Source organism: Rousettus aegyptiacus, unplaced genomic scaffold (assembly GCF_014176215.1).
Source record: "Rousettus aegyptiacus isolate mRouAeg1 unplaced genomic scaffold, mRouAeg1.p scaffold_m13_p_8, whole genome shotgun sequence".
Classification (NCBI taxonomy): domain Eukaryota; kingdom Metazoa; phylum Chordata; class Mammalia; order Chiroptera; family Pteropodidae; genus Rousettus; species Rousettus aegyptiacus.
Window position 1 is genome coordinate 14,798,791 of NW_023416311.1, and position 13,015 is coordinate 14,811,805.

Genomic DNA, 13,015 nt, shown 5'->3' on the forward strand with positions numbered 1-13,015 from the left:
GCTGGAGCCCCAGAGAAAGGCTCTTATTTCTTTGGAAGTGCCTGTGTGCTCTAGGTTTTATTTTAGCTTTTGACCTTTAAGTCTTGGATGCCCGGGGAAGTTTTCTGTAAGGAGCTAGGCTTGGAAGCTGAAGAGAGAGAATGAGGAAGGAAACAGCTCAACACCTGCTGGCCTCACCATGTCACTTACCGGATAACCTACTTTTAATTAAGTTAGGTGTCCCTCAGATTAGCAACCTAGATAGTGAATGTAAAGGACTCCCGAAGGAATGTAAGTCTCCAGGAAAGGTTCCTATTTAAGCGCTGTATAATTAATGTGACTTTAGGTTAGCAACTCAGTTTTCTTTTGGTTGTCTACTTTAATATGTTAAATTATCAAAACAGAAGGTAAGAGTCTGTTGACATGTTTTCTGACTAATAATAGGTTTTACTAAGTAAAGCTGTCAGTGCATGTGGAATCTTCTGGACTTGAATGAATTATCTTTGAAGTGCTGCTGTTTTTCTGACGCAAGCTCCTGGAGTACTGGTTTGAAAAGCAGAAATAGGACTTCCATGCTGGACCCACCCCCCCCCCCCCCCCCGCCACCGCCCGCTGGTAGTTCATAATTTCTGCCCCTCACGTAGGATCTGCATCTAAAAGGTACTAGTTTCTTCATCTGCTCATGAGCAGCTGCTCCTTATACATCTGAGAGTCCTTCCTGAGAGACGGTCTGGTGAACCTGGATGGAAAGTCAAAAGGTCTTTGGGCCACTGATATGGCCCCTTAGAGGCACTGGTCAGTAGTGAGCTCCCCTGCTCTGTCTGCTGACCCTGCCCAGGTCTGACTTTGTCCTTTGTCGTTTGCAGCTATCAAGGTTAAGAGGTACAGGGAACCAGCTGGAAGATCTGTCCCTCCTTCACCCAGAGGTCATCATTGTTTCCTTTCATTCTTCCTTTAACCAAATGGGGACCTCTATTCCATACCTGACTGTTTTGTCTTTCCATGCTGTTTTCACTACACGTTTTTGCATAGGTATTTCTTTCACACTCCACTTCCAGCAGCTGCCTATCTGGGTGAACCAGGAGTAGCCATTGTCCTGTTGGTGGCATTTATATGAGGCCATTTTCAGTTGTTCGGAGTTATTTCTTACTGAGTGTTTTCGTAATGTAAATCTTCTGAATTTCTGACTGTCTTGGCTAGATTCTGTACAGAGGACTATGCCAGGTCAGAAGGGCGTGAGCCTAAGATATGATGTAGCGGTGATTGCTAAATGCTTCCCAGGAAGGTCCTGCCAGTTGGGGTTCCTACTTCCTTGGTCCCTGGCTGACATGGAGTACCAGCATCAGATGCGCCCTCTGCTAACCGGGAAGGGTCGAGAGCATTGAGCTGAAATATGGCCTCCCTGCGGGGAGGGTGAGTGTGGACAAGGACCTGCTCTGTGCCTCAGTGTCTCCATCTGTAGAATGGGTTCCAGCGGTTTTCACAGCAAGAGATGTTTTGAGGACTAAGAGGCTCATAAGAATGTGTAGCAAACAGTAAAGCACTGAAATGTTACTTTTTTTAGAAGTAGAGAGAAATGGCATTTCATTCATTTTATTTTGAGCAGTGATAATAAAGTTGTATCCTTAAGGGGTGTATATAATTATATGGAGAATTTAAAGCATGACTATAACACAAACTCCTATGTGTTATGTTCACAGAGGGATTTGCTAGGTTCTTAGAAGCCCTCTGAGGGGCCCTCCTGATTATAATCCTCTCCCCTCCAGTCCAGAGGTAGCCTGCATCATGAAGTTCGTGTTAGCCGAGTTCATGGTGTGTAAAGCATACCATCAGCGAGTTCCAATGTGCAGAAAGTGAGCAGAGCTTCAGTGTCCATGCAGGGAAATCTTGTATTTCAGCATTTCATAGTATGTTTGCGATGACATGTGCAAAGTTAATGTCAATGGTACAGGTTAGTAAAATGCAGAGACACAGTGTTAGTGAGTCCTACGATCTGTTCTGGCTGAGGATTGGACTGCAGGCTGCTGGAGCCCGAGCTTGTTTTCTGCCCATCTAACCTGCATCTAGAGCTTCCAAGGTGCTGGAGAAGAGAGTGGGAGGACAGATTAGGTGGCCATAGTGGGTTGGGGTCATCCACTGAATGCTTCCTCTTCCTTTTTGTCCTTTCTCCACATTGCTCGTTGGAACAATATGACAGTCTTACTCTGGTGTTTGTTTGAATCCAGCCAGCCACCCACCTGGAGCTTCAGCCCCTCCATGTGGTTCCATGCTGAGTAGGATAATTGCATTTTGCTGTGTGCTGCTCTGCACACAAGAGCATTGGGGCCCGCTTGTCTCTTGGGGCCAGCTTCCAGTCTGTCCACAGACAGAGGCCAGGGTGGGCACTGCATGTGGCATGGTCCGTGTTAGGAGCACAGGCACAGAGGAGCCTGGACCCCAAAATGCCCTCCCACCACCTTGGCACTCAGTAGCCACTCCAGGTCTGCCCAGTGAGCACAGCATACTTCACAAAGCGCCTTCATGTCTGTTGCTCGCGCCCTGCAGCCCTCAAGGAGTGTGGCGATGTTGTCAGCCTCGTCTAATAGAAGAGTAAATTACGGCTGAGAGAGCGAGCGGCTCACCAGCAGATACCCCTAGTTTCAGTTATGTCACAGCCGTAGAACTTGGGTCCTCGGTTTGGCTTCTCCGCCACAGTTGTTCTTCCTCGTGAAAGTCTGGGGTGCAGGGGAGGCAGCAGATCCTGCTGTCCCGCCCTCTACCTGGTTTTCTGTGCTGGGCCCAGCTTCGTAGGATTTGTTGGGAGGAGCAAGGTTCTTAACCAGAGTGTTCTAAGCCAGTGAGCACAGCTGACCTGAGAGCAGTGTCCCTTTGGGGATGAGCTGGTCAGAGTTGGTGGCAGCCTCCCACCCCTTTATGCAGGGTCCTAGAGGGAGAAGTTCCCGAGTCTGGGGTGCATTCAGGGCTCCAGAGTCCACTCTGCCCTGGCGGCACTTAAAGACATCTTAGCTTTTTGAGTTGGGGATCGTTTCTCTTGCTGGCTGGAGCCTTAAGCTGCGTGGACAGCATCTTGACCATACAGGGCCCTGGTTTTTTTATCTCGATTCTCTGTTGGCGTGATAGGGAGCGTCGCCTTCCTATATCGTTCAGTCTGACTCACAGTTCGAAGTCAGCCTCCTGATACAGGATGTATTTAATTCACATTTGCTCACAGGTGAATAAACGGCATGTGGTAAGGGCTTGAAGGCCTTATTTTATCATCTGATAAAATAAGGCGGAGAAGCTGTGACCATATCTTCTGTGTTAAATGTGAAAGTGTTCTTAGAAAGCCCCCTCCTGCTTAGCTTGAGTGTTTTTGTGTAGATTAACTCTTTAAAGCTTGGGGCGTTCCTGTTCTCCTTATCTCTGACCAGGAGGTAAAGGGTCTGTGCCACACAGGTGACATAACTTGTTCAAGGTCAGACGGCTGTTGAGGGGCAGAGTACCCATTCTGAGAGTTCCTTCTCTGCTGGTCCCTGTAAGTGTAACTGTCTACCCGGGGCCGCGTTACTCGTTCACACGCCAAAGGTATACACAGCATAGTAACTATTGATTAAGCTTTTGGATCTGTTTATACTTGTGTTAGCCTGGAACTAGAATCTTCTTCAGAAATTTTAAAAACTCATTTTAAGAGCCAAGACATGTTTAATGGCTCCAGTTGGGATTGTTCAAATGTGGGGTGGTAAGCCCCCAGCTTTGAATCCTTGGTCTTGGTGCAGATGAAAGGGCTCCGCCTCAGGTGAAAGATGTTCCTCATCGCAGGGACCCTGAATCTAGCTTCAAACTCCCCAAGCTCAGTCTTCCTATGAAATCCTTGCTCAAGTTGCATTTTATCTTTCCTAAGTGATAGAGATGCAGGGACAGATAAAGATCCAGGGGGATCCAAGAGGAATATCAGTCAACCCTTTTGCCCCAAAACTTGGCCTTCTGGCGCTGACTCAGACACTGTCTGCTCTTTAGCTAAGTCCCCAGGCTCAGGCAGGATTGGGCATTCGGTAGGTGTTCAGTGACTGGCTGTTGGAGGGATGAATGGAGAAATCATTTGTCATCGTCGAGTGTTTTAAACTCCATTTCAAAACAGAGGAGGAAAACCATGAGTCTTCCATCCTAACACAACCCCTTCAAACTCTTTTGGAGGAGAAAGCTCTTGTTGAGCTGGTGTTACTCCCTTTGTAGGGAGCCCTGGGAAGCCGCCCCTGGCCGCCTGCCGTGGCTTCTGCCCCGGGCACCTGCAGTGGCCTAACGAAACCTGGGCCTGTTGTCGCACCTCTCCACTTCCTCTCTGCCCAGTGCAACTCTGTCATGCTGCCCGGTAATTAAGGACTGCAGGGTGTGCTTCAAGAACATATGGCTCTGTACCTTAAAAAGCAGCTTTCGTCTACCTGGCAGTTAGTCTCCTGAGGGTTAGGGAAGCTTTTGTCTGTAAAGTGTCTGGCGAGGTGTCTGCTTTGCGAGACTCGATGGCAGGGGGAAAAGAAAGCCAGGGGTCATTCGTTTCCTTTGCCCCAGATTCACTTGCATTTTAATATATTTGTCAATCAAATGTCTGTTAACTTTAGCAGCTCTGAATGTTGGATACTGGATGTTTTGATGCCGATGTTTTCCTAACTCTTAGTGGCTAAGCAAGGTACTACATAGTTAAATTGAGCCATGATATGCTTTTGGTGGGTACGCAAATGTAATTTTCCCTTGAGAGTTTCTACTTGTAAGAGGAAGCTGCTGAACTCAGTACCGAAAAAGGCAAAGAAGTTGAGACTCTTAAGGTCTCACATACAAACCGTGTGAAACAAATTGAAGCCGACAGAAAATGCCCCGTTTGCACGTGGACTATATTTTTACAAGTTCGTTTTTGAAGTCAGTGGCTTAAAACTTGGGATTGGCTTCCTATCAGAGATGCTGTTGCGAAGGGCTGGCTGTAGTCCTGGCCGAAACCCCAAAACCTTGCGTGCCTGCCCTGCAAAGGTGGGCGAGCACAGCAGGCGGCATTCCCACTTACCTGTTCGCCACAACACACTGACAGGTATAGGAGGTTTATGGTGAGTGGAGATGTGGGGACATGGCGAGACCCACTTTTCTGGAGAGCCCAAAGGCGCCGATGTCGATGGCTGAGTCTCCTAGTCAAGTTCATTGAGAACAGCCATCCTTCCCTGTTCTCGGTAGGGCAGTGCCAAGGGCACGCATTCCCCTGTTCTCAGCAGCGATGCGGTTATGGAAGCTTGTCCTGTCGGTGCACAGGAGGTAGGAGAGGGAAGTACAGAAGGGGCCCCATCCTGAGAGGTGAGGTGGGGTCTCATACTGAGAAGCGAAGGGGGAAGAATGGGGTCTGGGGCACAGCCTGTGGGAGGCTCCTGGAGGGAAAGGAGCGGCGTTGATGTGGGACTTTGGTCATGGGAGCCACGGGGGTGAGGGCACTGGCGTGAAGCTGTTCTCTAGGCAGGCCACAGCTCCCAGCCTTCCCTTGGGTGTTAGGCACTAGGATTTGAGGTGCGGCGGGGTGTGTGTGTGTGTGTTTAGGAGAGGCCTGCGATCATGATTCTCGTGGTGACTTGGTGTCTGCAGGACCGGGCAGAGGGCCACGTTGTTGAGTACGTCTCTGTGACCAGCTCCATTTCATGAGGGAGACAGATGATGGACAGGCGCACCTAGGTTTTTGTTGCTTCGCGTTTCTCCAGAGATCGAAATTTCAGAAGCTATTGAGTAACCATAAGTATTTACTTACCATAATTTTGGGTCACTAAGTGGGTGGCCAGCTGATTGGGCTGTGCCGGGAGGGAATGACTCACCTGCCAGCCCCGGGATGCCTGGGCTCCCTGGGCTGTGCTGCCCCCGCAGGGTGAGGTGGCAGGGCGGAAGGAGTGCCCCGGGAGCTTGACCAGGCCCCTCCCCACACACATGTGGCTGCTGGTCAGCAGGTGTCCTTCGGATCCTGGCTGTTTGTGCAGCTTAATCACGGCCTCAGAATGTTAAAGAATTAGCCCTTTAGGGGAACATCTGTGGTACAAAGAAACTTCTGGACCTTCACAGTGGAAGAGGGCTTTTTTCTCTGGCCTTTCACTTCACAGTTGATGCTTTAAGCATGCTTTACAAGGTAAAGTTGTGGCCATCATTTTCTTTAACTGCAGAAGTAAAATTATGAAAATACCTGCGCCAGTGTGTTACGCCCGGGAAGGGAAAGCACGAGCACCGCGTCCACCCTTCTTGTAAACACGTCGTCAGGCAGAGGCCCTGAGACTGGTCTTGGGCTGAGGCGCTTGGCTGGCGAGTGTGGCCGAGGCAGGAAGGAAGTCGCAGAATTTCACCAAGGAGGGAGGCTACCCCTGAGGAGTTCCTGTGTCATGGCACCCAGAAGGCTGGTGCGCAGGGGACACTGCTGGGACGATTTTGGAGCGGCAGTGGTCTGTCTGATGGATGGCCAGCATCTCGGAGCCTAGGGCTGATGCTGGACAGTACCTCCTTGGTTAGGCTGACATCAGACTCTGGTGCAGGAGGCGCCTGAGTCCTCGTGGGCAGCCCTGTTTCTCAGGCTCCCAGTCCTGTGGTTAGAGGTGCCGAGAAGGAGCGTTTTGGGATGTCAAGGTCCCTGCCAGGGGTTTTGTCTGGAGGTGGCCTGTGCCGTGGGCCAAGCGTGGCGGCTGTGAGTCTAGAGCTGCTCCTGCCTCGAGTCCTTCGCACGGGCCAGTCTTCTGCCAGGAAGGCTGCCTCCAGGTGTCTTGGGTTTTCACCACCTGCCTGGGTCCTTGCTCCAGTGTCACTTTCCCAGAGAGGGCCTCTCTGATGGACTGAATTTGCACCACTCCACGCCAGATACCCATGTCTGCCTTCCCTGCTGTATTTTCCTCAGCAGTTATCACCACCCGACACACTGTAATGTGTGTCTGGGTTTTGTTTGTGAGGGGATCGAGCTGCCCCACTAGAATGTGGATTTCTTGAGGGCACGGGCTCGGTTTTGGTCTTCAGTCTCTCCAGTGACCGGCAGCACGGGTGGCACAAAGTAGGTGCTCAGTGAACCTGTGTCGAGGAAGTGGCTGAAGCAGCGTGGTTTTGAGCTCTGTGCATTTGCCTCAAATCACTGAGGCTGCCGTGAGGTGCTGATGGAGCCCCTGCCGTTTCACATCAAGCGTGTGATGGAAAAGCAGGTGTGTCTGACGTCAGTGCTTCGTGCCACGTCCAAACTCCAGAGTTCTTTCTCTTCTTCACTTGGATGTTGACTTCAGAATGGCTGGTCCTTCTTTCTGACTCATGAAGGCTGCTCCCCTCTGACTCTGAAACATTAGGGGAAAGTGAAACTATGAAACGCATGATGCGTGATGAGCTCTTATTACATTCACTTTCTGTACGTGTTTCCCACCCTGCCATCTCAGCACCATCCGAGCCTCCGTCACCGTCCCCCGGACAGTGCTGCAGCCCTCCGCCCGTTCCGCCTGAGGCCGCTCCCTCCCAGCCGCCTGCCAGGCCACACTCCGTCCCCACAGCAGCCAGGGGTCTGCTCTGTAGCCCCAGCACTCACCCATTTCGGCCAAGGCCACCCTCACAGCTCTAACCACCAGTTCTGTGAGCGTCGTCAGGCCCGTCGCCCCATTAGGATGTAGCTTCCTAGGGGCAGGGACCACGTCTGCCTTAAGGTAGGTCATGTCCCTGGATCGTGGCTGGCACAGTGGCCGTGTTTTTTCAGTCGATGGGGTTGATACTGTAGTAGCCTGAGATGTCAGCGCCGGGCGAGCTAGAGGCCTCGGAGCTCCCCTCGGCCCTCCCAGGACTGTGACACGGAGCTGTGGGATGTGCTGCAAGCTGTGGCAATGGGCCAGATGCGCCTGCTGAGCGGGGCAGGGAGGCTAGAGAGGTTCCTGGGGTGATGCGGGGAGCCCTGGAATTCTCGGCGGAGGGGGATGGTGGTCGTGCAGTGTGGGTGCTGCCAGCATCCTCTCCCTGCCCTCTCTCAGCCTGGCCCCGGGACCACCTCCCCACACTGTTCTCTCCTCTGACTGTGGCTCCCCAAACCAAAGCAGGCCCAGCTCTGCTCCAGGTCCAGAGCATTCTGTACCCACAGAGCATGCACATGGTTTCAGCCAGCTGCCAACACAAAGGAAGGTGACTAATTAGTTTCTGTTAATTTATGGTGAAGTGGTGTGAGTCTCTTAAAGGAGAGGCTTATTTTAAGCGCCTTTAAACCTCTCACAGGAATTGTGCTTTGGGGCTGGGTAAACTGGCCAGGCATCTTGTAAAGGTAAGAGTTAGCGTTAAGTTTGCAGGTGGGAAAAACCTGGGCTCCAACCTTTATCTCGTGACAGGCTCTGTGAAGCATGCAGAACGCAGTGTTTCTCTACCCAAGATGTCAATCCTGGGCCACCCACAGGGTTCAATGTAAGCATATAAGTCCCAGGATTGTCTTAATGCCCTTTACCTGCTGTGGGGGTGGGGAGGGGCTCCTTTGGAAAGAGAGGGTGGGAACCCCCCTGGGAGCAGCTGTTCCAGGACGGTTTGTAAGGCTGCAAGCAGGTCGGTGCACTCAGTCGCTTCTCCTCCCGTCCCGTTTCCTGGTTGGGTGTGTTCTCGTTCTACTGTTGCTTGCTTCATCCTGGAATAAGCAGGCTGTTTTTCATCCCTGCTCTGAGTTGAGAGTTTGCTTTGTTAGTAAAAAAAAATAAAAATAAAAAAATCGTAAATCAGAGAAATTATTGTGTACAATCTTACACAAAGTGAAATGTCAAAGGCCGACATTTGGAAAGAGCAGCGTCAAAGCCACAAGGGTAGAACAGGACTTCAACCAGAAACTATTGACTCTTAGGCCTGATCCTCCTTCGTTGTAGGGCCCGTCCTGTTCATTGTAGGGTGTTACAGCATCCCTGCCCCTGCCCACTAGATGACAGTAACAGTTTCTCTCGTCCCTGTATGGCAACCCAAAATGTCTCCAGACATTGCTCTGGGTCCCTTTGGGGCTGGGGGGTAGAATCGCCCCACTTTAGAACCACTGGGATAGAACATGGATCCTAAACTTGTAAGACTGGGAATGCATGGTGGTGGACTTTGTCTAGCAAACTGTAGCATAGCCCTGGTAGATCCCAGAATGACCCCATGTTGGGGCAGTCCCAAGTCCGAACCTGTTGCTTGTTCTGAGTCTCACTGCTCGTGGAATAGACGCAGGCGCTCACTTCAGGAAGGAGCTTTGGTATGGTGGCACATCTGGGTCGCCCAGGTGTTTTTGGGACTGCCCAAGCATTGAACTTGGACTCCTCTACATCCAAATGTGTGGACACAAGCAGCACATTAGATCTTTGAATTTTGCAGAAAGAAAGGGACCTCTGCAATGCCATCTCTGTGGCTGTTTCTGCCTGATTCATTTCTCACTCACTCTGTGCCACCCCAGCAAATACCACCAGTAACAACAAAACACATACACTTCCTGTCCTTTAAATCTCAGTGCTCATGGCACCTCCTGTCTCTCTTCTCATTTGCTCAAGTGACCTGGGCATTTTCTGTGATGCTTAACCTTTCTCACGTGTGGATAGGTATAAGAAGGCAAGTGAGCAGGTTTTATCCAGTAACGTTTTGCTTCCTTATCAGTGGGTATCCAGGTATCACTTGTTGTCACAGGGTCTCTTGGGTTTGATCCTGCCATGGAGCCTGGGAATAGGCAGAGGTCGTGGGCTGCCTTCCTGAGTGGCATCTGCATGCAGGGTTGGCCTAGTCTAGCTCTGGTGTAAACCTGCATTTTTTAAGGAGCAGTGCTTTCCTTTGAAGATCTGTTCTGGAGACTTTTTTAAATATGTAACTAAAGTTTCCATTTTGATAAAAAGAAAAGAAAGCTCTCAGAAAAACACACTTGTAAGCCATAGTCTTATCAGACTTAACCTTCTCATTGTCCTTTGGCTGGGCACTTGTTCAGGTAGCAGTCAGGAAGTTTGGTGGTGGTCTCACGCAGGTCTTCATTGCTCCTTTGCTTCCTGTGGACCTGCTACCTCTTCTGCCCTGTCTCCTCAGCCACTGTGGCTGAACCTTTGGAAAACTCCTCACTGCTCTTGGATGTCACTTATGTCAGGGTCCCAGTCACCGCCCCCCCCCCCAACCAAGACTGCACAGCAGAAAGTTTGATGGGCCAAGGCTTCATTGTGTTTGCAGCTGCTCCCCAGCTTTAGCGTCGCCGCCTCAGCTCCACCTCAGCTCATCAGGCATTAGATTCTCATAGGAGCACTAGTCAGTCTCTGCTGCCAAAAAGATTGAGGACTGCTGGCTTATGACACCTGATTTCTGTTCACTGAGAAGAATCAGTGGGCTGTCCCCTAAGTGCACCAGAAATCTTAATGTGACAGATATGTTGGTGCCTTTGCCAGAATTGTCATTGAGCATAGAAACATGTTGATACACAATTACATTTTTTCAGGTCCATGAATTAGCTGGTCATATTTTGTTATTTACACACTTCATGTTTGAGCTTTTACTCAGTAGTTCACTTGTCAGTTTTGAATTAAAAGCATTGTTTATCACTGTCCTGTGGGCCTCTTCTGTTGTCTCCTTGAGCCTTGGTTGGCAGGCGACTGGGCCCCCAGGTGAACTTAGGTGAGGCCTGTGAACAGGCCCATGTTGATCTGATTTACATACTTGGTGGGACAGTTTTGGTGGGGCAGAGCACGACAGAGGCACGTCGTGCTCCCCCCTTCCTCCATCATGAGGGGCAGTGATAGCTGCCGATCGGGCATGTGGCTAGGTAGATAGAAGCAGTGCTGTAGTGCCCAGGACTTGCTGTGTGGAGTGCTGCCTCCTGCTTCTCCTCCTTCGCATTGCGTTCCTTCATCCTGCTGCTCTTCAGTCCCAGGCCTGAGGGTGTGCGCTTGGGATGACCCTGGAGGCCCAGGGAGCGTTTCCTCCTTGGCTGTGTACAGGATCCCTGTGAGGTGCTTAGCACTCTGTGTGCACAGCCCTCACTCATAGCGTAGCTGACCTGGCTAGTGAGGACAGCCCAGGCCTACCATGGTTCTTGATAAGCCTCAGCCTGTCTTCCTCACTTACCTCTGCCCCTGAGGTTCAAAGTTCCTGCTAATCTCTGGGGAAATAATTGAATTTGAGTATACTTCTGTTATGATTGTGTACTTAGCTTATAGGGGCAAATTATTAAGGTACTGACTGAACCCCAGAGCTTAGTCCAAACCCTTGGTACCTCTTGTGAGATGGAATGTTTATAAATGTATAAGGCACACTTGACTTATTGTTGAGCCATGGGGAGTTCAAGAAAACAGCAGTTTTCCATAAAGAAATGGTGTGCTTTGGGCTCCTAGTCCAGCTAGAGCAGGGGTCCCCAATCCCCAGGCCATGGACCAGCACTGATCTGTGGCCTGTTAAGAACCGGGCCGCACAGGAGGAAGTGAGCAGCAGGCCAACAAGTAAAGCTTCCTCTGTATTCGCAGCTGCTCCCCAGTGCTAGTATAACTGCCACAGCTCCACCTTAGCTCATCAGGCATTAGATTCTCTTAGGAGCGCGAGCTCTATTGTGAACTGCGCATGCGAGGGAACTGGGTCAAGTGTTCCTTATGAGAATCTAATGCCTGATGAGCTGAGGTGGAGCTGAGACCGTGATGCCGGCACTGGGGAGCGACTGAAAATACAGATTAACATTAGCAGACAGGTTTGACTGCACAGAGACCGTAATAAATCAGTTACTTGCAGACTCACATCAAAACCCTATTAGTGAGTGGCAAGTGACAATTAAGCTGCATCTGGTGACAGGCTTTACAGAGGCAAATGAACTGATGTACTTCAGTTGTACAGCTGTATCTTGTGGCAGGCTTTAAGTCAGAATCTGACACTTCTTTTGGCCTGCCCATCATTTTGTTTACCACTTCTGTCCATGCTTCTTTCTCACACTGTGGACTTGTCTCAGAGTTTTAGTAAGCCTACATGCTAACCCTAGCCAAATGAGTTAAAAAAAAAAAAAAAGTTACTGGAGAGCCTCTTTCAAAAGGGGGAAAGACTCAATGATGAGACAGCCAAAGACTCTAAGAAGAGAAAGCTGAATTTAAAAGAAAATAACCTAGAATCCTACTTAAATGATGGGTTCATTGCAACAGGTGATTCACAGTCTCCAAGCCCGCTTTGTGTAATATGTGGTGACTGGCTATCCAACAAAGCCATGAAACCTTCAAAACTGCTTTGCCACATGGAAACAAAACAAGCCTTGGAGTTTTTGTTTTTTAAACGTGAACATGAAGAATGGAAGCAATTATTGAAGGCTGCCAGTTCACTAAATGTGTCTGCCCTGAGGGCATCATTCTTAGTGGCTGACCGCAGTTGCTGAAGCTAAGAAGCCCTTTACTATTGGTGAAGAGTTGATCCTGCCTGCTGTTAAGGACATTTACCGTGAACTTTTAGGAGAGGCTGTAGTTCAAAAGGTGGCACGTGTTCCTATTTCAGCTAGCACCATAACTAGATGAATTGATGAAACAACATAGGATATTGAGGCATAGTTGTTAGAGAGGATTAATGAGTCACTGCTCTGCCATCCTGGTTGACGAGTCTACCGACGTTGACAACAAGGCATTTTTATGTGATATGTTTTTAAGGAGTATGTGTACGAGGATATGTTATATGTGCTTCTGTTGCCAAACCAACACCACAGCTGCAGAACTATTCAAATCTTTGAATGATAACATATTAGGGAAACTGAATGGGTCATTTTGTGTTGGTATATGCATGGACAGAGCGGCTGTCATGACTGGATGGCTTTCTGGTTTCACTACTCGTGTCAAAGAGGTTGCTTCTGAATATGAGTCTGTGTGTTGTAACATCCATAGAGAAAAGCTGGCTAGCCAAAAAATGTCACCTGAACTTAACATTTTGCAGGATGCGATTAAAGTGATCAACCACATTAAAGAAGTGCCCTTAACTCACATTTGTTTGCGCGGCTCTGTGAGATGGACACAGAGCACACATGTTTTCTCTTATACACAAAAGTGAGATGGGTTTCTAAAGATAGATCACTGGCCAGAGTTTTTGAGTTATGAGAGCTGCT

General features: G+C 49.7%; 1 protein-coding gene and 1 long non-coding RNA gene across 3 annotated transcripts in view; one reads left to right on the forward strand and one right to left on the reverse strand.

Annotated features, from left to right (window-relative positions):
• Positions 1–13,015, forward strand: part of PDPK1 (3-phosphoinositide dependent protein kinase 1) — a 73,233-nt gene that overhangs the window by 9,882 nt on the left and 50,336 nt on the right. The gene's annotated exons all lie outside the window — the stretch shown is intronic.
• On the reverse strand, positions 1,557–8,734 carry LOC118606822. The gene is made up of 2 exons (XR_004952651.1): positions 8,417–8,734; positions 1,557–7,277 (listed from the first exon to the last, which is right to left on the reverse strand). It is a non-coding gene; the product is annotated as an uncharacterized LOC118606822 (long non-coding RNA).